The sequence below is a fragment of the Lepidochelys olivacea genome (genome assembly GCF_965140295.1).
Source record: "Lepidochelys olivacea isolate rLepOli2 genome assembly, chromosome: 8".
NCBI lineage: Eukaryota > Metazoa > Chordata > Testudines > Cheloniidae > Lepidochelys > Lepidochelys olivacea.
The window spans coordinates 26,574,639-26,601,038 of record NC_140418.1 but is presented as its reverse complement, the minus strand read 5'-3'; the positions used below and the strand labels follow the sequence as shown (position 1 = coordinate 26,601,038).

The following is a 26,400-nucleotide window of genomic DNA, read 5'->3' as shown; positions in this document are numbered from 1 at the left end:
AGTTTTGACTGGATTTCACTGCAAGGTGCTAAATAACTATTTAATCCCACCCACATCCCCATCCCAATCTCTTCACTCAGCCTCGATATATATGCCCTTCATACCTGCCCTTTTGTCCTCTGCCCTGTCCTCTCCACCCTTCAATGTCCCCGCACCTTTTCATTGCCTTTCTATTTACCTGATACCACCCCACTTCCCCCCCAAAATTAAGAACTCATGGAACTAAAACGACATCAACAGCAGTCCCAAATTTTCATAATTTTATTGTGAGTTGCATGATATTTCATGTTTTTCTTAACACCTCAGCCCCACCAAAGATGATGGAGAATCTCATCTTTCATTTTAAAAAAGCAAATTTCTAGCCTTCATAGTCGTGGGGAAAAAGCTTGAAAACTGTGACCTGAGCACTCCCCAAATGTAAAAAAAAATAATATTTGTGTTTTTATTGACCTGCTTTTTTATTTATTTTTTAAAAATCTCATTATTTTTTTAAGGTCTAACTCATTGTTTTTTAAAGTTCAGAGTTGGCAATGCTACATCCCTTTTAAATCAATATTTACCTAAAACTAATCACACAATGGAACCAAATATTACAGTGCTTCCCCACACTTAGAATAGGAAATGAACTCTCAGATACTGTGGTACAGCAGCTGTTGGCAAGTATTGGCTTTTTAATGGAAAGCATCATACAACTCTGTTTGTGTAACCAGAGGACATGAACAGTAAAATGCGTAAATGAAATTTTTCTGTCAGGACAGCCCTTTAGAAAAACGTGCACTGTATAACTATTCATGCATCAGGTAAGGGAGTCAAGAAGTCCAAAAAACAAAGTACAGTCCGCTCTGTTTATGCTGTGACTCTGGAGAGTCATGGGAAGAATAAAACTGAAATGTTGCTAATGCTATATGTTAAGTAGAGAAGACATAGCACAGAAGATTCTAGATGCTAAGGCAGACTGCCTGCACCTCTTTCCATGATCAGAATATAGGGGGATGAAGAGGGTTGAAATTACCCTCAAGTGTCCTGACCAGGTTCCAAATTCTGGTCCAGTCTGGCTACTTAAATTCATGCTCTAGTTTCATCTCATACAACATTCTTTCACTTCCAGTCCTGAACTTTTGTATTGTATTGTTGTGCCTTTTAAATAACAGCCATGTTCTGCCTAGCATTTCATTGCTAGAGGAAATTACTCCTGTAAATATGTAGTTTGTGATGCAGTGAGGTGAAAGATACTGTAAAGATATAAGAGCATTATAAACTGTTGTGCTGCTGTTAACATAGGCATTAGAGAGCAGGTATTGCAATATTCACCTTGTATGGTTACTACTGAGTTGGGTGAGGAAGGAGGGCATGTAGATATGATTTAAATGTAGTTCACCAGTTTTAAGTTATGAGCAATAACTCTTAGATGATGATGATGATGATGCCTTATATATATATTATGGTGGCACCATGTCCCCTGCCCCCCATCATGAATCAAGGCCCCATTATGTCCAGCACTGTTCAATCTTGTTGTTCAGACTTGGTGAAAAGAATTTTTCAAACACCTTTTCACTTACTCTTTCATCCCTCTTGATAGGGTCTTTATAGCATTGTGTATTTCAATTTCCACTCGTCCAATTTTGATACAAATATAGTTTCTTTCTGGCTAAATATAAATACGTCAGATCAGTAGTAATCCTCCTGGTCTCTTTGGTATAAAGCAGTGATCAGTTAGTCTCCCAATTATGGACAAGTGACCCCTTTGAATAGTATCTGCTTATAATTAATATAAACATGACTTAATAAACCATATGCTCCCTCAGCTGTTCTGTTATATTAATAACAAGGTTGGCCCTTAAAGGACTCTGAAATTAATGTATATTAGACATGTAACTGAATATACATTAATTTCTGTCCTCATAACCAGAAGATAACTCAGTTGTACTTGACTTACTTTTGAGAAGTATTTAATACAGCATTATTTTAATGACTTTAACAAAACATATATGCCCCTCAGTTCAAAGATTCATTGCATTTTATAGGATCAAGGATGTAGAGAATGACTGGGGTAACAAACCTGCATAGATGCCTTTCTTCTGCATATTTATTAATGACCCACAATACTCATGGTCATAGATTTATCTAATGCTAGAAGCAGAGTTTAAGATGCAAGTGTTCTTGCCTCAATAAAAGATGACTGCAAGGAGCAGTGCAGTATAACAAATCCTCTGAAGACATCATGCTATTTGGAGTTTCATTTGCTGCTGCTCATGACCTTACGTCATAGTATGGGACAGAGCATGGCTTTCTAAAATGTTTAAGTAGGCAACCTTGTTTGGGTAAAATAATCAATCTGAACCTTCATTCAGAAGTCCAGTTCAGGTTTCAAAAAGTTTGACTAAATTCCCAATCCTTTCCTCCACTCTTGTGTGCCTCTTCATTTAATTGTGCTATCTGGGACTTGCAGCAGAAGGGCTGAGCTTCTGCAAGAAAATCTGTTTTCACTGTACACCTGAGCCAATCAGTGACAGAAATTCACAAGAAAGCCTGTGAAGAAGTTTGTCGGAGTATCAGAATTCAGCTCAGCAGAAACATCCAGGATGCTTTTCTGAAGCCTTTGAGTTTTTCCCATTACCACCTTAAACTAAAGATGGGTCACGTAAGTTCTTGTAGGCAGAGACTGTCTCTTTGTTATACGTTTGTACAATGCCTTGTCAAAGGGGGGCCCTGACCACTGGACTATACCAAAATATAACAATAACCACCAAGATCTCAGTCCAGCCTACCTGATGCTTTCTGCTAAATACCCAATTCTTAGCCATGAGCTTACTGAATGCAGGAAGACTGTATATTTCAGTGTTATATATAAGAAAGGAGAAGAAGAGGAGGAGGACACAAGTTGAGCACATAATTTAAGTGCCCATTTCTGAATACCCCTTTTTACTGCCTAATTCTGAGTTGAACACCCAAGGCAGAACTGGATGCCATAATTTAGGTACCCAAAGTTGAAAATTAGGCTCTCTCATCCCAAGAAGGATGTCACACTGTTCATCAAGCAGCATGTGCTTCCAGGGATGCTTTTCAAAGTTGGAGAGAATAGAAAAATCCCAGTCACACTGAAATCAATAGAAGTTTTGTCATTGACTTTAGCAGGCCAGGATTTCACCGTATATAAATAGAGCATTCCGTCTATCCCAAGGATTCAGCATCTGTTTTAACTATCCAAAACTTAGTTATTTTATAACAAAGATATTTTTAGAGCTATCCCTTCACATATTCTACTACCCAGAATGATTTTCAGCACTTTTGTCAACCATAACTTGAAGGAATAAAAAGAGAATTTTTCTAAATATATGTGATGTACTTGCAGACATGAACAGGGAGAATCTGGTACCTTAGACCTTTCAATTGAAAATGGTCAAACCTCTGTTGAATGAGCATAAAATAAGGAAGGACAAGAGAGGAAAAAGTTCAGATTTGAGCTGGATCAGATTTAGGGTTTAGATTTGAGGCCTAATGGGAGCTAGGATTCAGGTTTGTCAGAAATGGAATCTTGTGAGCTGCTGTTGTGAGATCTTGGACTCAAGATCTTTCTTGAATGGAAGTCTTGCAAGTTCATCTATTCTCTCATGATTTTAGTTACAACCCAGATGGAGAAATGACTTATTCTAGTTCTGGATCTGAACCACAGGCAAAAATTGTATGGATGAATTCTGATCAGGGGATTTTAATCTGAAATATATCGCCACACAACACACCAAATTCAAATGGGTTTGGATGTGCGGGCTGCAAACGTTACTGATTTATTTTTTAAAATATTCTGACTAGCTCTACCTCCATTCCTACCCATGTGTAACTCACTGGTAAAAATCCACAGGTAAGTATGTTACATATTCCTCTTTGTGTCCTCAGAAAAAAAATGAGTGTTATATTCCCCAGCTACAGAGCTGGGCTTCGTGAGAATCCCAGCAAAAACTGTTGATTTAAAAAAAGCTTTATATGACAAGTTTGTGTACTGCATCAGGACAGAGAGTGGAGACATGGAATGGTTTAATATTTAATTGCATAATGCAAGGTTACATTCTATCTCCACTTCTCTTCTGCATTGTCATAGACTTTGTGAGGAGAAGAATGATGGCTGTTGCTGAGGACCCTGTCTTCTTTGGCAAGAGATATGGTCATAGTGGATACCAACCTGGATTGAATGAAAAGACGATGACCATAAAAGCAGAAGCTGCTGAAGTGGGACTTTGTATCAGTACACAGAAGACCAAGACCATGGAGATTGTTGACAGCATTCTCACCTCTGGCAAATGTGTTACTGATGGAGAAAAGTGTGAAAGTGTTGATGATTTTTGCCTATCTTGGAAGTAAACTATCTACTAATGGCTAGCTCACTGATGTACTGAAGGCAAGACACAGTAAAGCCAGTGTATCATTTTTCCATTTCTCTAACATCTGGAAGAGGAAGATACATCTTCACACTAAAATGAGATTACTATTGTCCTCCCAACAGTACTGTTTGCCTCAGAAATGTGGTAGATGATGGAGTATATAACAGGAAACTGAATGCATTCCACCCACCAGTGTTGTTTAAGAAGAATCTTGGGAATTCACTGGAGAGACCATGTAACCAATGTAGAAGGGTTTCACCACACAGGTCAGCAGCCTGCAGACTCAGTCATCAGACAGCTACAATAGTTTGGTCACATCATCAGGCTACTACATGGCAGAAACACAAGATACATCTTAGACTGGATTCCACCAGGAGGGAAGAAAAGCCATAGAGGACAAAGAATGACCTGTCACAGAATAATCAAAATGGTTGCTGCCATGATGAAGACAACTTATGATGGAATCAAACATTTTGATCTGGACAGATGGCAGTGGGGGAAATGGGTTGCCTCATGTGCCACTAGGCACAGAAGAGTCTAAGTTAGTCAGCCCTTAGTTCAAGCTTCAGAGACATATGCTTTCCATTCTGGAGATCCCCAGTTCTATCTCTGATGTCCTGGCCAAGATGGCAGTAGTCACACATCCACTGTGACTTTACATCGGGTTTCAGTGTATATGGAGTTACTTTCCTCCTTCAGGGTACCTGAAGTTGCGGAAAGTTCTTTACAGCTGAAGATTTGGCATCCTTTCCAAGTTAGTCAAGAAGCATGGACAGAAGTGCACTCTCCTCTTTCCTGAGAAAGTAGATACCTGTTTCCATATTTTTATTTTTCAGGTAGAATGTTGAACTGCTTCACTGCTTACTACTGACATGCATAGCATTTTCTTGCACAGCGGAGTAAACCCTGAGATTTTCATGAATGTCCACAACTGGGTTTATGAAAGTGATCACCTTGTGTGTGAATAGTGCTGGGTGAACAGTATGCAAGTATATTTGTCAAAAAATTGATTCCACTAATTCCCCCCCCGCTCCCCAAATATTCACTCAACACCATTTGCAAATATAGTCAGAACAAAATTTGTTTATGAATTCAACTGAAGTCAGTCATGATTTTTTTACTTATTTCACTTTATGTATTTATTTTTGCCTAGCTCAAGGGCACAATGACATATTTTCACTGAACAATTATGGGAACAATACAATTGCTGTGGGGGAGCATAACGAATAGATCAGCATTAGGCAAAATTCACAATTCTGGTCACACTCCTGTGGGCAGACATGCTTAACATAACGCAATTCACAAACTAATTAAAAGATGAGGGTCAAGTTTCTGAGCAGATTTTTCCCCTCCCTCCAAGAAACATTGATAGTTGCAATACACTTGCCATTTTGAATAAGATAAAAAGTAGCTACTCTTTAAGTGCTCGTTTTCAACATAGATACTGTTCAGCCAACAAATGGTAATTAACTGCTAAAAAGGGAATATGGTGAGCAGATCTCAAGATAAATTGCTTGGCTTTTCATTAATTTATAACAACCATTCCAAACTCCAGAAGTAGCTACAAGAGTCATATAACAAGCAAGCTTAAATATTCTGATCAAAACAACTGCAGTAGGTTAAACAGCTCCACTGGGCTAACTTAGCTGAATTGAAATGTCTGGCCTCAATTGCCTATTGCTGTGTTGTGCTTTCACCAGCTGACATGAGGAAACTTCTTTTCCTGACAAAAGACAAAACATTTCTGCCAGCTGAGGTGACATTGTGTTCATTCAATAATGATACAAGGCCCTGAGGTACTTCAGCAAGAAAGATAACAAAGAAAATCCTCATTAACTAACTGCAAAAGAATGAAGGTCAACCCACAGAGAGAATTTCATGCTTACATGTCAGTTAGAACATTTGTTCTTCATTAATTCTTTAAACCCAAGCTGGGATATCTTCTAGCAGCATTTTAATACCCTGCCCTATGTCAGAAATAACTCTTAGGGTGTTGTTTTCTTTGTACTATACTTAAGAGTCCATTTTTATAAGCACTTCATATTATTGGGCACTAATAATGTTTTAGGTTTGTTATATGATTGGATTTAATAATGGTAATAGTTTTGGAATTTCAAGATGAAATAAATGAAGACTGCAGAAATATATTTTGAAGGAGCTCATTATATGGGCACATAAAAGTACTATCATTCATGGTTATGTTTATGTCACTATAAAGCGCTAGTTTCGTTACAATAGAATATTTTTAAAGTGCTTTGGGGTGAATGAAAATAAGTTATTTTTATCCAGATTCACCATAGATTAATACATAATTAGGCCAGCTATTGCACAGTGTCCATATAATTTTATACAATATATTGCATTTTTTAAATTCCAGAATTATGAATATTTATGACAAAAATAAGGAAGGATTCAGCTTTCTTGTTTATTGTAGTTCACACAATGTTATTTTGCTTAACATTTCAGATATGTTTGATTCTACAGTCAACACATTTTTATGTGGTTTATCCTGCACATGTATTGATTATACATAGGGGTAGTTTATGCAGTTATTCCAAATTAGTCTTTATATTAGTGCGTGCTAAACTTCCCAGTGGAAATGAGGATAGAAATTTATTTAACAAACTTATTTCCTATTTCTTATTGCTGTTATTTCCTGTACTCAGTGTAGATTATATATAGATCTTTGAGTACTTAAGCCATAAATACAGAGTATACAAATATGTGTGCTAAAATGGGCCCTAACTTCAGAAACCACTCAATGCATTATTTGCATTGGTATTGTTTTGTAACATATATAGCTGATAGTATCTTCTTAAGGGCAGAAAAATACTACCTACAGGAACAACGAACATAGTAGGAAGACATATGTGAATATTCAGCCAATAAAACTAAATTAAAAAGTCATTAAGGATTCCTCTTCATCCCACAATTAAAAGGAAGAGACAGAAGATAAGGCTGAACTCTCTAGGCAAAATATTGTAAACTTGGATGATTTTAAGGTAACTTCTGCATTCTGAATAAATATTATGGGTTTGATCCTTCACTGGAGATTCTCTCTCTTCTTTGGGTGAATTCAAAACAAATTCCTAGCATTCTGAAAACACAGGGATTCATATTCCAAACAGTAGCTGTTTGCCTGCAATGAATGTCAGCAAGAGTCATGCAGCAAAACCTTACAAACCCCTTCTACAATTCTTATTTCTAGAAACTTCCCCTCTAGTAAAGATCTAACCCTCCATTGCTCCATGCACTAATGAAATCAATGGGACCTTTGCCTTGGAAAGGATTCCAAGTCCAGTCATAATTATAATTTGTAACCAGTCCATCGTACCTTTCAAATTTACTTCTTGCCTTTCCAATACAAGGCAGTAAAGGAACTCAAGCATTCTCCCCTTCTGTTGAGGTTCCTCCCCCACTCTGAACTCTAGGGTACAGATGTGGGGACCTGCATGAAAAAACCTCCTAAGCTTATCTTTACCAGCTTAGGTCAAAACTTCCCCAAGGTACAAAATATTCCACCCGTTGTCCTTGGACTGGCCGCTACCACCACCAAACTAATACTGGTTACTGGGGAAGAGCTGTTTGGACACGTCTTTCCCCCCAAAATACTTCCCAAAACCCTGCACCCCACTTCCTGGACAAGGTTTGGTAAAAAGCCTCATCAATTTGCCTAGGTGACTACAGACCCAGACCCTTGGATCTTAAGAACAATGAACAATCCTCCCAACACTTGCACCCCCCCTTTCCTGGGAAATGTTGGATAAAAAGCCTCACCAATTTGCATAGGTGACCACAGACCCAAACCCTTGGATCTGAGAACAATGAAAAAGCATTCAGTGTTTTACAAGAAGACTTTTAATAAAAATAGAAGTAAATAGAAATGAAGAAATCCCCCCTGTAAAATCAGGATGGTAGATATCTTACAGGGTAATTAGATTCAAAAACATAGAGAACCCCTCTAGGCAAAACCTTAAGTTACAAAAAAGATACACAGACAGAAATAGTTATTCTATTCAGCACAATTCTTTTCTCAGCCATTTAAAGAAATCATAATCTAACACATACCTAGCTAGATTACTTACTAAAAGTTCTAAGACTCCATTCCTGTTCTGTCCCTGGCAAGAGCAGCATACAGACAGACACAGACCCTTTGTTTCTCTCCCTCCTCCCAGCTTTTGAAAGTATCTTGTCTCCTCATTGGTCATTTTGGTCAGGTGCCAGCGAGGTTACCTTTAGCTTCTTAACCCTTTACAGGTGAGAGGAGCTTTCCCCTGGCCAGGAGGGATTTCAAAGGGGTTTACCCTTCCCTTTATATTTATGACACCTTCCACTAATATACATAAGGAAGCTACTCTGTTGCAGGTCAGTAGGAAGACTTGATGCAGTGTAGTTTCCCATTAGGTCCCACTTGGATATAGTGCTATTTGTAAGAGAGTGGCAAATGCCTATTCATTCTCGTAATAGAGAACATTGTGAGCACTTCATAACTACCACTCTGTTGGCTCTTAATAATAATTCACAGTATTGGGATTGACGTCAGTCTGTGTAAGTGGAATAAAACTTCATGGCTATTACAGTACACATTCATGTGTAGTCAAATGTTAATTTGGTTATTTAATATGAAAATAAATATTAAAGATAGAACACCCAAAAGCACTAGTCTAAAGTGAGGTCTAAACAGATGCCTGGAGTACTCCAAAATAATAGTTTAACATTTTATTTTCCTGGCCAAAGGCAAAGAAGCATCAAATAATCATTTAACATATATTTACTGACATCTTAAGTAAAAGTGGCTCAGCTTTATCTGTATGATCATTTGCTTCACAGCTGAATCTTGCATATGCAGCAGATCTCTGCCCACCAAAACAACACCATAATTCCGCCAAGACAGTTAATGTTTATTTGCCACTGCTAACCAGAACTCAACTGTTTGATGAAGAAGTGGGGGAGGGAAAGAAAATTGTACATTTTTGGTGGCCTTTTCTTACCTTTTTCTGACATCTGTTTTAAGGTTTTTTCCTGTTTCCTATCACCAATATCTGTGGGCATTCTGTGTATAATAGAATGAAAATAGTGAACTCCTTAGGGGACTTTATGCAGTATTTGACTTTTCTCTAGTTTTGGGTTATGCCAAGATCTGCTTGAGACAGGGCTTGTCCAGGAGACAGTTTAGGAAGCGTTGAGAGGGAGATGGTTGATCATGTGATTATTGAGAATTCAGATTTCTCAGTTAACGCTCTATTTGTGGATTGAAATATACTGATGTATAGGCCATCATCCAAGGCCCAAATCCTGAATTTGGATTCACATGAGCAGGCCTGTAGGCCCGTGCAGAGCCTCATTACGCTCGTGCAGAGCCTCATTACGCTCTATATGGTTTCAGGGGTTTGCCAATAGGATATGATTGCAGGATGAGGACCTATGTTAGTGAATGTTTAACTAACTATAGAGCTCTCTGCACCAGCACTGACCTGGTCTACCAAATTACTGTGCAGGAACATTCTCTGGTAAATGTATAAGTGTAGAAACTTATAGAATAAGAAGGGAGGGTAAGAAAGAGTGGGAACAGAACCATAAAAGAAAAAAAGGAAAGCAAGGGACAGAAAATGTAAGTGGAGCAAGTGTTAGGGCCTTTCAGATTTAATTCTGTTATTCTAGTCCAGGGGGGAAGAAAAGAAGGATTTCTACTGTTGTCATGAAGTGACCCTGAGCTGGTTTCTCCCATCTGGGCTTTCAGATTACTTCCCCCGCCCCCAGCTCTGCCCAGACTGGCAGCAAAGCCTGTCAAATGCAAAAAACTTAAAATCTTCACAACAAAATATTGCTGTCTTCTCCCCACCCCCGGCCCCAGGCATTCAGTGTGTCTGCATAGTATTAGAAGCACAGGCAAACAGTTCCAGCTCATTCTCCCTGGCCTGGGAAAGGTTAGTAGGCAGACCTCTTCCTACCAGAGTTCAGAGTAACAGCCGTGTTAGTCTGTATTCGCAAAAAGAAAAGGAGTACTTGTGGCACCTTAGAGACTAATCAATTTATTAGAGCATAAGCTTTCGTGAGCTACAGCTCACTTCCTCAGATGCATATCGTGGAAACTGCAGCAGGCTTTATATATACACAGAGAATATGAAACAATACCTATTCCCACCCCACTGTCCTGCTGGTAATAGCTTATCTAAAGTGATTTCCAGCACAAATCCAGGTTTTCTCACCCTCCACCCCCCCACACAAATTCACTCTCCTGCTATCACCAGCAGGAGAGTGAATTTGTGTGGGGGGGTGGAGGGTGAGAAAACCTGGATTTGTGCTGGAAATCACTTTAGATAAGCTATTACCAGCAGGACAGTGGGGTGGGAATAGGTATTGTTTCATATTCTCTGTGTATATATAAAGCCTGCTGCAGTTTCCACGATATGCATCTGAGGAAGTGAGCTGTAGCTCACGAAAGCTTATGCTCTAATAAATTGGTTAGTCTCTAAGGTGCCACAAGTACTCCTTTTCTTCCTACCAGAGTGTATCTGTTTATGACGGAAGAGGCAGATTATATGCAGCCCTCCTGCCCATAATTTGTTCTGAGGAAGAGGGGAGGCCTGCTCCCCCCTATACTATACTTCAAGGATTCTGGTCCCAGGCCTAAAAGGACCAGTAGCCTTTTTTTTACCCCAAAGATCAGCTGGGTATCCCAGGACCACTTCCTTTCTCTCAGGCTTCGCCTCTGTCATTCCCTAGATCCAGTGCTTAATTTGTAATGAAAGAGATGCCAGGGCTCAAGCAGGTTTCTTTTTTACTTTCATAACTGACATGACAAGCCCAGAGGTGCCAGGGTTATGAACTGCCAAGAATACAGGTGCCGGAGCTCAGCCCTGGCAAGTGCTGGCTTGAATTAAGCGCTGCCTACGTCTTTGTCTACCCCAGAACTCCTGAAACAGGGCAGCCTGGTCCATGAGACTTCCCCCTCTGGCCTTAAAAGTACAAGACCAGGGAGATTCTAGTGTTTTCTAGCACATCAGCTCCCTTTGAGTGACAACCACACTAAGAATCACAGAAATATAAATGAAGCATAAATGAAAAAGAGATGGAACAGCGTCAACTGGCTGTTTTCTAGAATATGAACCATACTGCAATCCCATAGCTCAGTAAATTGGCTTGTTCCCCAATCTTAGCTTGGCATATATTTACTCTTTTATATTTCTACTGTAAGCCCAATATAGCTGAAAACCTCTCTCGTGAACACACTTTAAAAATCCACTTATTTTTATACCAACTAAATGATTGTTGTAAATGGAGGAAGAAAGTTTCATACCTCGCAGGCAGATAGGTATGTGAGAGAGAAGTTACCTACAGTACATGTATGAAGCTTAATTTCTTTCCTCTTGCAAGGTTAGGATCAGAGGACTAGTTTCACCATCATGCTGAGACAATGGTGCTGAACAGTTTGGAGGCAACAGTTGATCCATTTCTTAACAAACAGTGTAATTTTCTTCATTCACTTTTCTTCGTTTATTTATTTTATAATGAGGAGAGTGCTCTCAGGGAGGATGAGCAATTACCCAGCACTGTCCTCTGGGATCTTCCTGAAAGGAACAGAAACACTCAAGCATGATTCTCATCCACCTCTGCTAGGATCCAATAGTAGAGTCAATGATTTTACAAGCTACTGACATATCTAAAGGGCTCATAAGTACTCGGATGGGTTAAGTATTTTAATACAGTCCTAATTGAAGTTACAGATGCAAAGTTCCTATTGATTATACTCAGAAATTGCCAACAAATTGGGCATGACTAGAATTGACTGAAAGGCTCACAATGAATCCCCAAAACCACATGAAATTCACCTGTGTTTTTTATTTCATTAGAAGCCTGAAATTCAAGGGGAAAAGATTAATCAAAAGGTACACGATCCTTACAAGTGAATTGGGCCAAATTTGAAGCAACTCTGGCCCTGTTTATTGTTTTGGATTGAAATCAGATGAAACTCATGGTTTGAGATGTCTTTGACATGAAACAGTTTTGACTGCATTTCACACTGCATAGTTGAAGATACTCCAACTTGAATTTCCAGGTGAAAGTTAAAATGGGCGTGAATTCACATGGACTGAAATCTTGGGATGCATACAGACAACCTCCTGCCAAACAATATCACTGATTTTCAGAACTCTACTCCTGTGTTGAAATACAAGCCTTTTACAAGTGGAAAATCTTTCTTTTGCTTTGATTTTGTTCAAAGCTTTAGCTGAACTAAGATTATTTTGTTCCTTTCTAATATGGCAGTTGATATCAACAATGCAAATCATTTGATTTATGTCAGAGTGAAAAAGCCCTCTGAAAATGCAGTGGAGTTTTATGTTATAGGGTGGGAATATGTATATCATTAAGGCTATTTTTGGATGAGTCCTTATTTTCCCATAAATATCTAGTTGATGTTAATGATTTATTTTAATTAATAAAAAGAATGCTTCTCAAAAATGCTGCCATGGAACACACTGGGCCAAATTCTCCATTGCCCTGGGCCTCCTGCAGTCATTTACAGCTATGCAAAGTGGGTCTGAACTGCGGTCAGCACATCCCTCGGCCTGCGCCGTTTCCCGCAGCCCCCATTGTCCTGGAGCGGCGAACCGCAGCCAGTCGGAGCCGCAATCAGTCGAACCTGCGGACGCGGTAGGTAAACAAACCAGCCTGGCCCGCCAGGGGCTTTCCCTGAACAACCGGTGGCCCTAGTTTGAGAACCACTGATCTAGTAGATTTTACAACCAGGTGAAAACAGGCAGTAGGGAATCATGACCACTTTACAGACACTTAAATAAAAGTTCAGAGTAATAAGTGTGAGACTTTAGAAAATCCTAATCTATACGAGGCATTTTTAAACAAATATTACTACCCTGTGTTATTGGGAAAACAGATTTTTTTTCCACTTCCATCAATCTAAGCCTATTTATTTAGATATTACTGAGTTATTAGTGCTGCTGTCTAGTCTCTTGTGTTTAATTTCCAATCTCCATTACATTCAAATATCCTAGCTGCTGACAAAGAGGTGGATGGTTCCATTTCTGTAGCTTCCACTCCTATAAAATGAATCTCAGTGTGAAAAATGAAGATTAATGGGCTTCATAATCATTCTGTTCTGCTAAAACCAATTTGAATAAAATGGAAAATGGGCTCAGATATGAAAACATCTTTAATATATTTGGATAAAAATAAGCATTGTGCATAACTCTGAGCTCATGCATATATTGTCATTTTATTCTGTACCCATTTGAAGCATCATTGCAGTATGTACACTGAATTTTTGTAGCATTCTCTTTTAAACTGTTAACTATATTATTTGCTAGGCCTGATCGATGTCAGTGTGAAGAGCAGGTTAGTAGAGTGTCTTTCTGAGCATGTGTTGTTTAATTAGAGTTGGTCAGGAATTTTTCAACTAACACATTTTCATTGGAAAATTCCAATTTGTTGAACTGAGGTTTTCTGTGGACATGTATCAGTTTTGAAGAAACTTTCTCAGATCTAGGATGAATTTCTGATCAGAGACCCACCCTAGAATAGTGAATAGGTTAGTGGACTCCCCTGGAATGTGGAAGACCCAGCTGCCCTAATCTGTGGGTTATCAAGTCACTCTTTCTCTCAATCTCTCCTGTTGAAGCTGTTCCACATTCTATAAATAAATAAATATTCATTGGACCAGAAAGAGACTGGTCCAAATGAGAGAGCAAAGATTTCCAAATCCAAAAAGTGCCCAAACCACTATGCTCTTGGCCATTGTCGGGTGGGGGGGATCTGCTGGGGTGGGGGTTTCACAAATCTTTTTCAAAAATCTAATTTTAATTCCAGTGTAGAATGAAAAATCCTGAAGCCTCAAAAAAAAAAAATGTGAAACAGAATTCTTGTTTTCTGGCCAGCCCTATTTTTAAGGACTCCATGTATGCTTTGAGATTTTTTGGGTACACCAGATATTTTACTTCCTTTCTTTAGGACTACTCACAGCATAGGCAAAAACCATGCACTTCATACACTGTGGATAATTTTGACACCCCTCCCCCTCAAAAAAAAAAAAGAAAAAAGAAACAGAAGTTTTTGCATGGAACTCACTTATGGACTCCAATGACTCAAATTTGACCCAAATTTACATTGTAAAAATGTACTAACTAAAATTACTAACAAAAAATAAACCCAGGAAATATTTCTACTGTAATTTCCATTGACGTTAGCCGAGACAACCCAGAATTACTCTCATGAACAGAATTTGGCCCCTTATTTACTGAAAGATACTGTACTTTCTGTGGTATTTTTGGTTTCAGTCTAAAGTTGTGGAGTTCCTTTGTGTCCAGTTGCATTTTTCATGAGCCAAGGATATATTAATTTTTCCATAACGAATTGCATATCAGTCACAAAAAGGAGTGGGACATGTGGAATACAGTATTTGATACATATTCAGCTTCTAGTCGCTTTTCCACACAATTGTGCTTAAATTAACAGAATGATGGCCCAGGAAAAGCTCTGCATTATACTGCCTGTATTTAGCATTGATCCAGTGGCGTCCGCCTTCTCAGTGATGCAAAGTCAATGCATTGCCCTTATCCACTACTTTTTCTGCTTTATCTTGAACCTTGCCAGTGTAGCTTCTGTCATGTTATTCTGGGATGTTGAGTCCCACCCCAATAATCTGCTGGGGAATCCCATTACATTACAAGCACACATCGTATTTCAATAAATAAGACTGAAAAGATTACTCTGCACTATTTCCTCTGACATTGTTACTTGCATAGGTTCACTTCACTTTTCCAGCTAACAAACTGGCATAGGAGAATTCTACTATAATGAATATTGCTTTGATTACAAGCTATGCACCAGCCTATGAGAACCATAAATACTTTACTATTTACAGGATATGGCACTTGCAACACATTTCTAGTTAATTTGGTCAGATGATTTGATGTCACCTCAAATGATGCATTGTGATGTGATGTACGGGTCCCCTGTCTACGAGCAGTTTTTAACATTAACAAGTGTCATGAAGTCAATAGAGGAGGTCCCTCTAACAAAGTTATCTCTGGAAATCTGCAACTATTTGGCATCAAAATCTCCCACCTCAAAAGAGTGACAGTGTACAGCAGATGTTTGCATAGGTGTATAAACTCCGGTTGGTATGAGGGGAAGAAGACTGATCTTGTGATTAAAGATACTACTCTGGAGATCTGGGTTCAATTCTATATTCACCTACAGATTTCCTGTGCAGCTTTGAGCAAGTCTTTTATTCTCTATGCAACTCACTTCTCCTCTTGTAAAGTGGCAATAGTAATAATTTATGTTCCCAACCTCTGTCTGTATTGTCCATTTAGATTTAAGCTATTTGTCTCTTATTGTGTTTAGACATAGAGCCAAGCACAAGAGGGCCTCAATCTGAGTGCTCTAGAAGCTACTGTAATACAAATATTAATCAATGTATTCTGGACTGAAACTCGCGGAAATGCTTGTGCAATTCACTTCTTCAAGTTTATGCTACAAATTCCAGCTCATTCCCTTGAGGTAAAAGAATGGCAACTTAACATGTATCTTCTCCTTTTCTCTAGCTACTAAAATGGGTTGGAACATAGGGGTTTTTCCTCCACTGAAAATAATGATGTTTCAGCAAAAATCAAAATAGAAAAAAAAAAACAGAGAAATTTTGAGTTGGAAATGTCATCTCTCTGCTGCATAAGAGCTGTAGTTTGGGTGCTTCATGCTTCCATTCCCTTCAATACGCCAAGCTCCCTGGTCAGACAACATTTCCAGTGATGCACCTCTCTTGTTAAGGAAAAAATATGCATCACAGGAATCCCTGGCTGTGTTGAATTCATGGTAATTCAACCATTTTTTAATAGAAAATCAAAATTTTTCAGGAAAGCAGACATTTTTGTTTATATTTAATTTACTGAAAACCACAATTTTCAGTTGAAAATCAGTTACAAAAGAATTTTTTCAACCAGACATAGTAACTACAGAACAATTGAAACATTTATTTCTATGAAGTATCACAAAGCATAATGGGAACAAGTCCAAGTACAAACTATTGGTTGGAAACTTATCAATAGTTACAGTAGCTCTGATATATTCTTGTAAAATAGCATCAAGTTACTCCAATTTACAAATGGAGGCCTCTAATTCAATGTGTGCTAAATAGGAGTTTGTATATCTTTTTATGTCTGCAATTACAAACTTGTAAAATTTCATAAACAACATTCAAGGCTTGTTACAACTTTGGTCCTAAAGTTTGAGAGGGGGGAAAAAAAGGATTTTTTTAAAAAAGTTAAATTTAGTATATAAAAAAATAAAGTACCCCACTTTGTGTTTTTACACATAATTTAGGCAGGAATACCTTTTCTCATACGATGCTATTTAGTATCCTAGTATATTATAAAGATATAACAGTAGATTAAAAAACAGCATAAGAAAAAAAACCTCTATTCATTTTCAGTGTCTATGTAATTAGTCATTAGCTATCTTGATGAAAGGCTAAGAAAAAAATCAAGTAGAAAACCAGAACCAATTTCTCCATTGTTAAATACGTTGTACATGTAAAAGACAATTTTCCCAGCAGTACTATCATGGAGTGGCATTTAACTATAAGCTGAAGTTGTTGAAGTTAAAAGTTGCATCAGCTGTTATTACTGTGGTCAAAACTCAGATAGTAATGGTGCCTTTTTTTCCCCTCAACATGAGAAAAGTTTAACAGAAACATGCATTAACTGTAGGCATGTGTTTCCTCTGTTTTAGTATTACAGCGTAGTACTTGCTGTACCTCATTATTAAGGATAAGATTTTGTCACGATAGTCACGGTGCTTGGGCTCTCATCCCCCCATGCTGCGGCTCAGGCTTCAGTCATTCTCCCATAAACCCCTGCCCCATTATTTTTAGAAAAATTCAAAGACAGGCTCTGGGCTTACATAAATGTTTATTGCCCACAATCTGTTCATTAGTTTCACTAAAAATAACCATGACAAAATCTTAACCTTACTCAGGTTTCAGAGTAGCAGCCATCTTAGTCTGCATTCAAAAAAGAAAAGGAGTACTTGTGGCACCTTAGAGACTAACCAATTTATTTGAGCATAAGTTTTCGTGAGCTACAGCTCACTTCATCGGATGCATTCAGTGGAAAATACAGTGAGGAGATTTATATACACACAGAACATGAATCAATGGGTGTTATCATTATTCATGCATATTTATCTTTAAAATAAATGCAGACCTGGCATGTATATTAATGAGACATTTTTAAAACATAGGCAATTTAACAAGACAAATTTTTAACTGAATGTTCAAATTAGACCTTATGGGAATGTCTACACAGCAAAAAACAAAAACAAAACAAAACAAAACCCTGGCTGGCCAGTGCCAGCCAGCTCAGTCTGTGGGGTTATTTCATTGCTGTCTTGAATTCTGGGCTCAATCTGGAGCCCGAGCTTTGGGGCCCTCCCACCCCGCAGGGTTCTAGAGCCTGGGCTCCAGCCCTAGCACAGAAGTCTACACAGCAATGAAACAGCTCTGCAGCCCGAGTCCCACAAGCCTGAGTCAGCTAGCATGGGCCAGCCACCGGTGTCTAGCCACAAGTGTCACATGACATGTGGCTTTTATTACAAATGCAGAACAAAAAGGATGATACAGACTGCTGCCATTTTGTGAAAAACAAAATCAGTCCTCCGACCTCACAAATATATCCACCACTGCCAATTGTGATGTCTTTCACAAACTAAGGGCTATGACATCAGATGGACAACAAAGAGTAAGAGCCGATTAACTTGGGGGGAAAAAATACCCAAGAAAGATCCAGTTTTCACCAAAAGGCTGATAGTAATGAAAAATACTGAAAGAAAACTTACAGCGAACCATATAACACAGATATAGAATTATCTCTTAATAGAGAAGGGCTTTGTTGAAGTTTTCTAGAAGGCATCAGTGGATCAATAAAAACTTGAATTAATCCTCAAAACACTGTGAAATGTGGACTTCAGGCTTCCATTCATCTTGAACTCCTAGTGTTGTACCATGTAATACAGGAATATGACAGTACTGTGTGATACTAATACAGCACTATCTGTGCTGAAAATTCAACACCTAAGCTCAAGAGGGATGGTCTGAAATAAAGTGCGATTGTTAGCTTTCTTTTTTCTTTGGTGGGAGAGGGGCTCACATCTACTGACCCCACTATCATAACAGTGCTAAATACTGCACAGTAACAGTTAAAATAACCCCCTTGTGGAAACATTAGTACACTCCGAAGTGCTTGAGAAATTAGTTACCTTCTTGAAAGACTCTACTTTAATCAAAAACATTAAGTTAATTTTTTACTGTAAAAAGGATATTAGGTAATAGAGAGCATAATATAATTAAGGAACTATTCTACTGAAATCAGGCACCTGTAGCAAACTGAATATAACTTGAAGAGAGGACTACAGGTTGCAGAAGAGAAGAATTTGGAGGAGACAGCAGGAAGTCAGTCTGTTTCCACATGGTAGAATGATAGCTAATGTTTCAGCACCTCCACAATTAGTTCTCTTAATAAAAAGAGTTTCATTTTAGAAACATGGGGTTCTCTCATGTTATTGCCTAGCACATGGGCCATGAAATAGCACCGATCATGGGGTGGTCCAAAATAAGAGATAACATGTTGGTCTCTGGATCCTTCAATGAGTATATAACACTGCTTCTCCTTGAGATATATATATATATATATATATAGTTGTGATTCATAATATATATATTATACATACTATATATATATAGTTGTGATTCATAACTTAGCATGATGGATGGAAGAAAGAATGGCTGATAGTGGCCCTAAAGAACAAATTGAACTTTCTAGTCCTAATGCCTATGAGAATGGCTACTTTCACGTGTACAACCCTGAGGAATGAAGCATGAATTAGTTTAACTGACAACCAGTTTGCCTAACTGTTCTGTTTCCCTTTCTGCTAGGTTGATGGTTTTTTTAGTTTATCTTTTCCCCAGAACAAATTGTGGTAAGGGTGACAAATGGTTTAAATACAGGAGGATTATCTTAATGATACTGCTAAAATACTACCAAATCATAGTTTCAGCCTCCCTTACCAAATAAAAGGAATAAGCTATGTTTAGCCTACATTAAAATCCATGACATGAAAATATGGTCAGGAAAGCATCAACAGTAAGCAGTGTGTCCCCAAACAAGCCCCAATCAAAATGCAGCCACTGCCCCAAAAGATGGTAATACTATATGACTATTGTCATGTGTGATACCGAAATATGCTGTGTTTCCCATCAGCACATCTTATGGTGCTATTTCCTATTCCTCTCTCCGAAAGCATACCTTCAAACACTTTCCAGAGCCCTGAGGATTCTGAACCTGTTTTTCCATTTACTACTCAAAGCTTAGGTCAAGTCAATCCACTTCTGAGCTAAGAAAACCTTATTACAGCTCTTGCAGGAACCCATAAACACTGCTCCTAAGTCAGCCAGCAGGGCCATTAAATATCAAAGTATTTTCTTCTATGTAAGTTTGAGAGGGCTGCCTCTCCACAATATGCTCAGCACTTGCTCCTCCAGGGAAAAAAATTAAAATGCTACCTTTTTTGTAAAATGATTTATTAAATGTGGAGGTTAGAACCTTTGCCACTGGTGTATACGCTGTGGGCCAGATCCTCCCCGGTGTAGACTGGCATAGCTCCACTGGCTTCACTGATTTACATGAGCTGAGGATACATACAGTTTCAGAAGACATGGGCCAAAATTTTCATAAGTGACTAGAGATTTTAGGTGCCCAGCTTGAACTACCTTAAAAAGTCCAGATTTTCATAGGGTGGTGCTCAGTCCCTTCTGAAAATTAGGCACCATTAAGGTAGTTCAAGTTGGGCACCCCCAAAATTGAGACCCCCAAAATCACTAGCCACTTTTGAAAAATCTTTAAACTTAGACCCTACATGAAATCAACCTATTTATGTTGATAAACACTGTGATTATGCATATCACTTAACTCTGTGTGATCCACCATGCAGTCTGAATCTATTTCCTGGGTGGAGAATGGGAGTAAAAAACATCAGAATAGTTCACAGATGCACTTTTTTTGCCCTGGAAAGGATATCCCCTGCAAATCATTTTCATTACTGAAGAAATTGTGGCTTTATCCTCCAAGTAAATACTCCTTTAGTCTAAAGTTTCATGCTGGATCTGAGCTGATTCTTGAACTTGGTAGAAAAGAAAATCCATGCCACAGACTAGTTTGTGAGGTATTGATCTCTAAGTGAGAGGAGAGGGGTTCAGCATCTAAAGTTCTGCGAGACCAGGGCTGTCCTTAGGCATACGCAGCTGCATAGGGCACCAGAAACTTTGGGGCACCACCAGGACCAGGGACGGCCTTTTTGGGGTGGGTGGCCGGGGCGGGTACACAGGGCAGCCCGCCAAAGAGGGTGCCGTGTGCTGGCCCGGCCCGATGCTCCATGCACGCTGCAGCCAAACGGCCCCAGCGCTGGTTCCTCTCTGGCCAATCCCCTCCCCCCGGCTGCTCTTGACCAGCGGGTCCAGGGCTGCCTTCTCCCTCCCTCCCTCCTTTCCCCTGCCCACTTGCTCCTCTCGGCCAGCCGGCCGCCAGCTGAGGGCTCCTGCCAGTGATGGGGGCGGAGAGGAGCTCTCAGCCTCTGAGGCTTTGCTCCGCCCCCACCTCGTCTCGCCGGAGGCTGGTACCACTTGCTGGTGTGAGCGGGGGGAGGCTCGGCGGCAGGCCCGGGGGTTTCTGGTTACTGCGCTGCCATGCACTGCGGGCAGCTGGGCTCCCCTGTGGCATGGCCCCTGCGTCCTCCCTGCACTCTCGGGCCACTGCCAGACCTGGGGCAGCACTGGTGGGAGGGAGATGTGCGTGCAGCTCCCGCACCCCATCCCGTGCGCCTGCTCCAGCCCCACCACTATTCGAATGTGGAAGCCGGGGAGCATGGGGTTCCCGGACCATGCAGGAGGCAGCACCAGCATCCAGTGGAAGGACACCTCAACCAGGGGGTGCTCCTTGTTCCAGGTAAGCCCCCTTGGCCCAGGCCCCATGGAGCAACTGGAGACCCAGTTCCCCCTTCCCCATCCCTCCACCAGCACCCCTGGGGGAGACTCAGTTCCCCCTACCCCATCCCCCCACCAGCAGGGCGGCTCAGTATCCTTTGCTGCCTCATCCATCCCTCCACCCCCCGCCCTCAAGGCTGTGAGCCCGGGTTGCGGCAGCATCTGCTCCATACGAAGCTCAGTGTGGGTCAGCAATGGTGGGGGGAGGGGCATAGTCCATCAGCATTATAGTGGGCTTAATTTGTTTAAACTGGTTTTAATAAAGTGCATATGGTAAGTTTTCCAATGCTGTAAGCCTACGTTTGGGTTGCTAAGAGCAAGTCGGGCATAGGGGCACCAGTTGAATAATACTGAGTAGGGCCCCATAAATCCTAAGGATGTGTGAGACTACCAATACATGTAAATATAAAAAAGTATTCCGTTTCTTATGTGTGCTTCAGCAGATTCCTTCAAGGTTAGTGTATTGCCTGGCAGTCCACTTGATTATTTTTCTATGTATACATCATCAGTTTGGCATCTAGTGCCTTCAGGTCTAAAGAAGAGATGGAGTGTGAATAAACTAACTTTTGCTTACATGTGAAGCATAAATAAGTGAGTGTGTGAGAAAACAATGCTTCTGTTTCACTGAAAATATACCATAATATATTCCCTCTTCTTCAAGATTGTTTGGACCATAATGGAATGCTGGAAAATATATACAAATATTTTACACCTCCGCACACCCCTATTGGAAAACTGCTAAGCAAGCTTTGAGATTTTCCTGTAGTAATTATTGCCACCTATGTCTGGCCAAATAAATTTGTCATAAAAAGAGGTAAAACAAACAGTTTTGTAAATAAACCTAGCTCATTGATGGGAGCTGTAGTGAAAAATGCACATTACTAAAATGGAGCTAACAATTCAAAATCCATCCATTCAGGATACACAGCCTCTCTAGGATGGAGACATTTCTTTCTTTCTTTCTTTCTTTCTTTCTTTCTTTCTTTCTTTCTTTCTTTCTTCATCCATAAATGTCAATGGTACTGAGTTTTTATCTAGAGCCATTCATTAGCAAAATATCCGAGATCTAAAACATTAACAAATATTAAGCCTCTGCAACTCTGCTTTATAAAGTGAAGTATTACACCCATTTTAGTAAATGAGTAAACTGAGACATATGTTAAGAGACCCGTCTAAGCTCAGACAAATTTGAGTGGCAAAACTGGGAAAAGAACATACAAAGTCCTGATTTCCAGGCTCCAAGTTGAGTAGCATGGTTGTAATTAAGGCTATAAGGAGACTCACTCAGTTTTTCACTAAAATGTATTTTAAAATCCCCTTTTCACATTGTTTGGACTCATGAGGAAGTCCATGTAATGTAGTAAGTAGAGATTAAATCAAATAACCCATTTTGAATAAGGTGCACCATATGTTGTGATAGACATATATAGGATCCAGTGCACTAAATGACCTAACAACCACTATGTAGGGAAAGCCAGAAAATTACTATGCTCTCAAATGAACTCAAACCAGAAAATGATAACACAAAAACACCATATCACACATGGGCGAAAGCTTTTCACAAAACAATCACTCCATATCTGACCTCTCAGTCCTCAGTCAAAAGAAACCTGCTCAACACCTTCAGAAGATAAGCATGCGAGCTTAAATGCGAAGACAAGCATGCGAGCTTAAAGCAGGAGTTGGAAGTCGGGCCAAGTCAGGTACCAGAAGGTCAGAGTCCAAGACACGCCAGTGGGCAGACTGAGAATCAGGTGTCAGGAGACAGGAAGTGTCAGGTTACCAAGAGATTGGGATCAAGTGCCAGGTTACAGACAGCAATTGAATAGCAATGTTGAGGAAAAAGCAGGGTTAGAAGCTGGAGTCTAGGGTCTATCGCAAGCAGGATCTGGAGCAGAGATGGACAGGCAGTCTGTGCTGTTGCTCAGACTGCTCCCCTTTGTGGCTTCCTTGTTTAAGTATTGGTACTAGCCAATCAGTGGGCTGTAAGGACCTGCCACTCAGGTCCTGCTGACCAGTACTTCCTGCCAAGCCCAGTCTCAAAGGATCATCCCGTGGGAGCCCAGCCTAAATCTCCCATGATGATGCACTGATATCAGAAGCTCAGAATCCCTATGGTTCCAGCCCTGCAGGTTTTTACAGTGGCTTATTACATCATCTATAATCCCCTAGCAACCCCACTTCCAAGCTGCCTTTTTTTTTCTTCTCCCTTCCTTCCAGCCCCATGACTAGAGGGGTGTTAACAGGCCACTTAACCTGGAATGATCCCCTGAAATGTGTGTTAACTACTTATGTTAAAAAATCTGTTCCAACTTGTACTACTCCACATGTCACAGATAACTACATCTCCCAGACTTGAAGAAGAGCTCTGTGTAAACTCGAAAACTTGTCTCTCTCACCAACAGAAGTGAGAGACAAGACAATCCTACATGCAGTTGACATATTAAATTGTTCCCCTTGTGCTTCACAAATCTTGATTCAGCACCCCTTATTAATCTAAAACTAGTGTACATAGCCGGGGACACAAAAGGTATAGCCATGAAGTATCTTTTCTGCAGTTACAGTTTCATGCAACTTAGACTTTTTCTGAGTCACTCCATAAATCAAGTGGATGTGGACAGTTACTGAGGACCTATCTACCTAATATGTTCAACTCTAAAGATTAGAAGATAAATACTTGTGCTCTCAGCTTCTGCAAACAGTCGAGAAATACATTAATGGTCTTATGAAATTCCCATTGCAATCAATAGGATTCTTTCTATTGACTTTAGAAAGAATCATAGAATCATAGAAGATTAGGGTTGAAAGAGACCTCAAGAGGTCATCTAGTCCAACCCCACTGCTCAAAGCAGGACCAACCCCAACTAAATCATTCCAGCCAGGACTTTGTCAAGCCGGGCCTTAAAAACCTTTAAGGATGGAGATTCGACCACCTCCCTAGGTAAAGCATTCCAGTGATTCACCACCCTCCTAATGAAATAGTTTTTCCTAATATCCAAACTAAACCTCCCCAACTGCAACTTGAGACCATTGCTCCTTGTTCTGTCATCTGCCACCACTGAGAACAACCTAGCTCCATCCTCTTTGGAACCCCCCTTCAGATAGTTGAAGGCTGCTATCAAATCCCCCCTCACTCTTCTCTTCTTCAGACTAAACAGGCCCAGTTCCCGTAGCCTCTCCTCATAAATCATGTGCCCCAGCCCCCTAATCATTTTCATTGCCCTCCGCTGGACTCTACAATTTGTCCACATCCTCTGTAGTGGGGGGCCCAAAACTGGATGCAATACTCCAGATGTGACCTCACGAGTGCCGAATAGAGGGAAATAATCACTTCCCTCGATCCGCTGGCAGTACTCCTACTAATGCAGCCCAATATGCCGTTAGCCTTCTTGGCAACAAGGGCACACTGTCGACTCATATCTAGCTTCTCATCCACTGTAACCCCCAGATCCTTTTCTGGGGAACTGCCACTTAGCCAGTTGGTCCCTAGCCTGTAGCAGTGCATGGGATTCTTCCATCCTATGTGCAGGCGTCTGCTCTTGTCCTTGTTGAACCTCATCAGATTTCTTTTCCCAATCCTCCAATTTGTCTAGGTCACTCTGGACCCTATCTCTACCCTCCAGCATATCTACCTCTCCCCACAACTTAGTGTCATCCACGAACTTGCTGAGGGTGCAACCCATCCCATCATCCAGATCATTAATGAAGATGTTGAACAAAACTGGCCCCAGGACCAATGCCTGGGGCACTCCGCTTGATACTGGCTGCCAACTAGATATCAAGCTGTTGATCACTACCTGTTGAGCCCAACGATCTAGCCAGCTTTCTATCCACTTTATAGTTCATTCATCCAATCCATACTTTTTTAACTTGCTGGCAAGAATACTGTGGGAGACCATATCAAAAGCTTTGCTAAAATCAAGATATATCATGACCACTGCTTTCCCCAGATTCACAGAGTCAGTTATCTCATCATTGAAGGCAATCAGGTTAGTCAGACATGACTTGCCCTTGGTGAATCCATGTTGACTGTTCCTGATCACCTTCCTCTCCTCCAAGTGCTTCAAAATGGATTTCTTGAGGACTTGCTCCATGATTTTTCCAGGGACTGAGGTGAGGCTGACCAGAGTGTAGTTCCCCAGATTCTCCTTCTTCCCTTTTTTAAAGATGGGCAATGTATTTGCCTTTTTCCAATCACCTGGGACCTCCTAACTACTAACTGTAGTCTGTAACCTATCATTTAAATCAGATTCTGCACCAGATGACTGAAGGATAGCTAATGTGACGCCAATTTTTAAAAAGTGCTCCAGAGGTGATCCTGGCAATTACAGGCCTGTAAGCCTGACTTCAGTACCGGGCAAAGTGGTTGAAACTATAATAAAGAACAATATTGTCAGACATAGAGATGAACATAATTTGTTGAGGAAGAGTCAACATGGTTTTAGTAAAGGGAAATCATGGCTCACCAATCTACTAGAATTCTTTGAGGGGATCAACAAGCATGTGGACCAAGGGGATCCAGTGGATAGAGTGTACTTAGATTTTCAGAAAGCCTTTGACAAGGTCCCTCAACAAAGGGTCTTAAGCAAAGTAAGCAGCCACAGGATAAGAGGGAAGGTGCTTTCATGGATTGGTAACTGGTTAAAAGATAGGAAACAAAGGGTAGGTATAAATGGTCAGTTTTCGGAATGGAGAGGAGTAAATAGTGGTGTCCTCCAGGGGTCGATTCTGGGCCCAGTCCTATTCAACATATTCATAAATTATCTGAAAAAATGGGTAAGATGGCAAAATTAGCAGATGATACAAAATTACTAAAGATAGTTAAGACCCAGCCAGACTGCGAAGAGCTACAAAAGAGTCTCTCAAAACTGGGTGACTGGGCAACAAAATGGCAGATGAAATGTAATGTTGATAAATGCAAAGTAATGCACATTGGAAAGCATGATCCCAACTATACATATAAAATGATGGGGT

General features: G+C 40.1%; 1 long non-coding RNA gene across 1 annotated transcript in view; it reads right to left on the bottom strand.

The window, feature by feature from the left end:
- The window catches only part of LOC311525697, a 372,687-nt gene that overhangs the window by 274,642 nt on the left and 71,645 nt on the right, over positions 1–26,400 (bottom strand). The window lies entirely within an intron of this gene.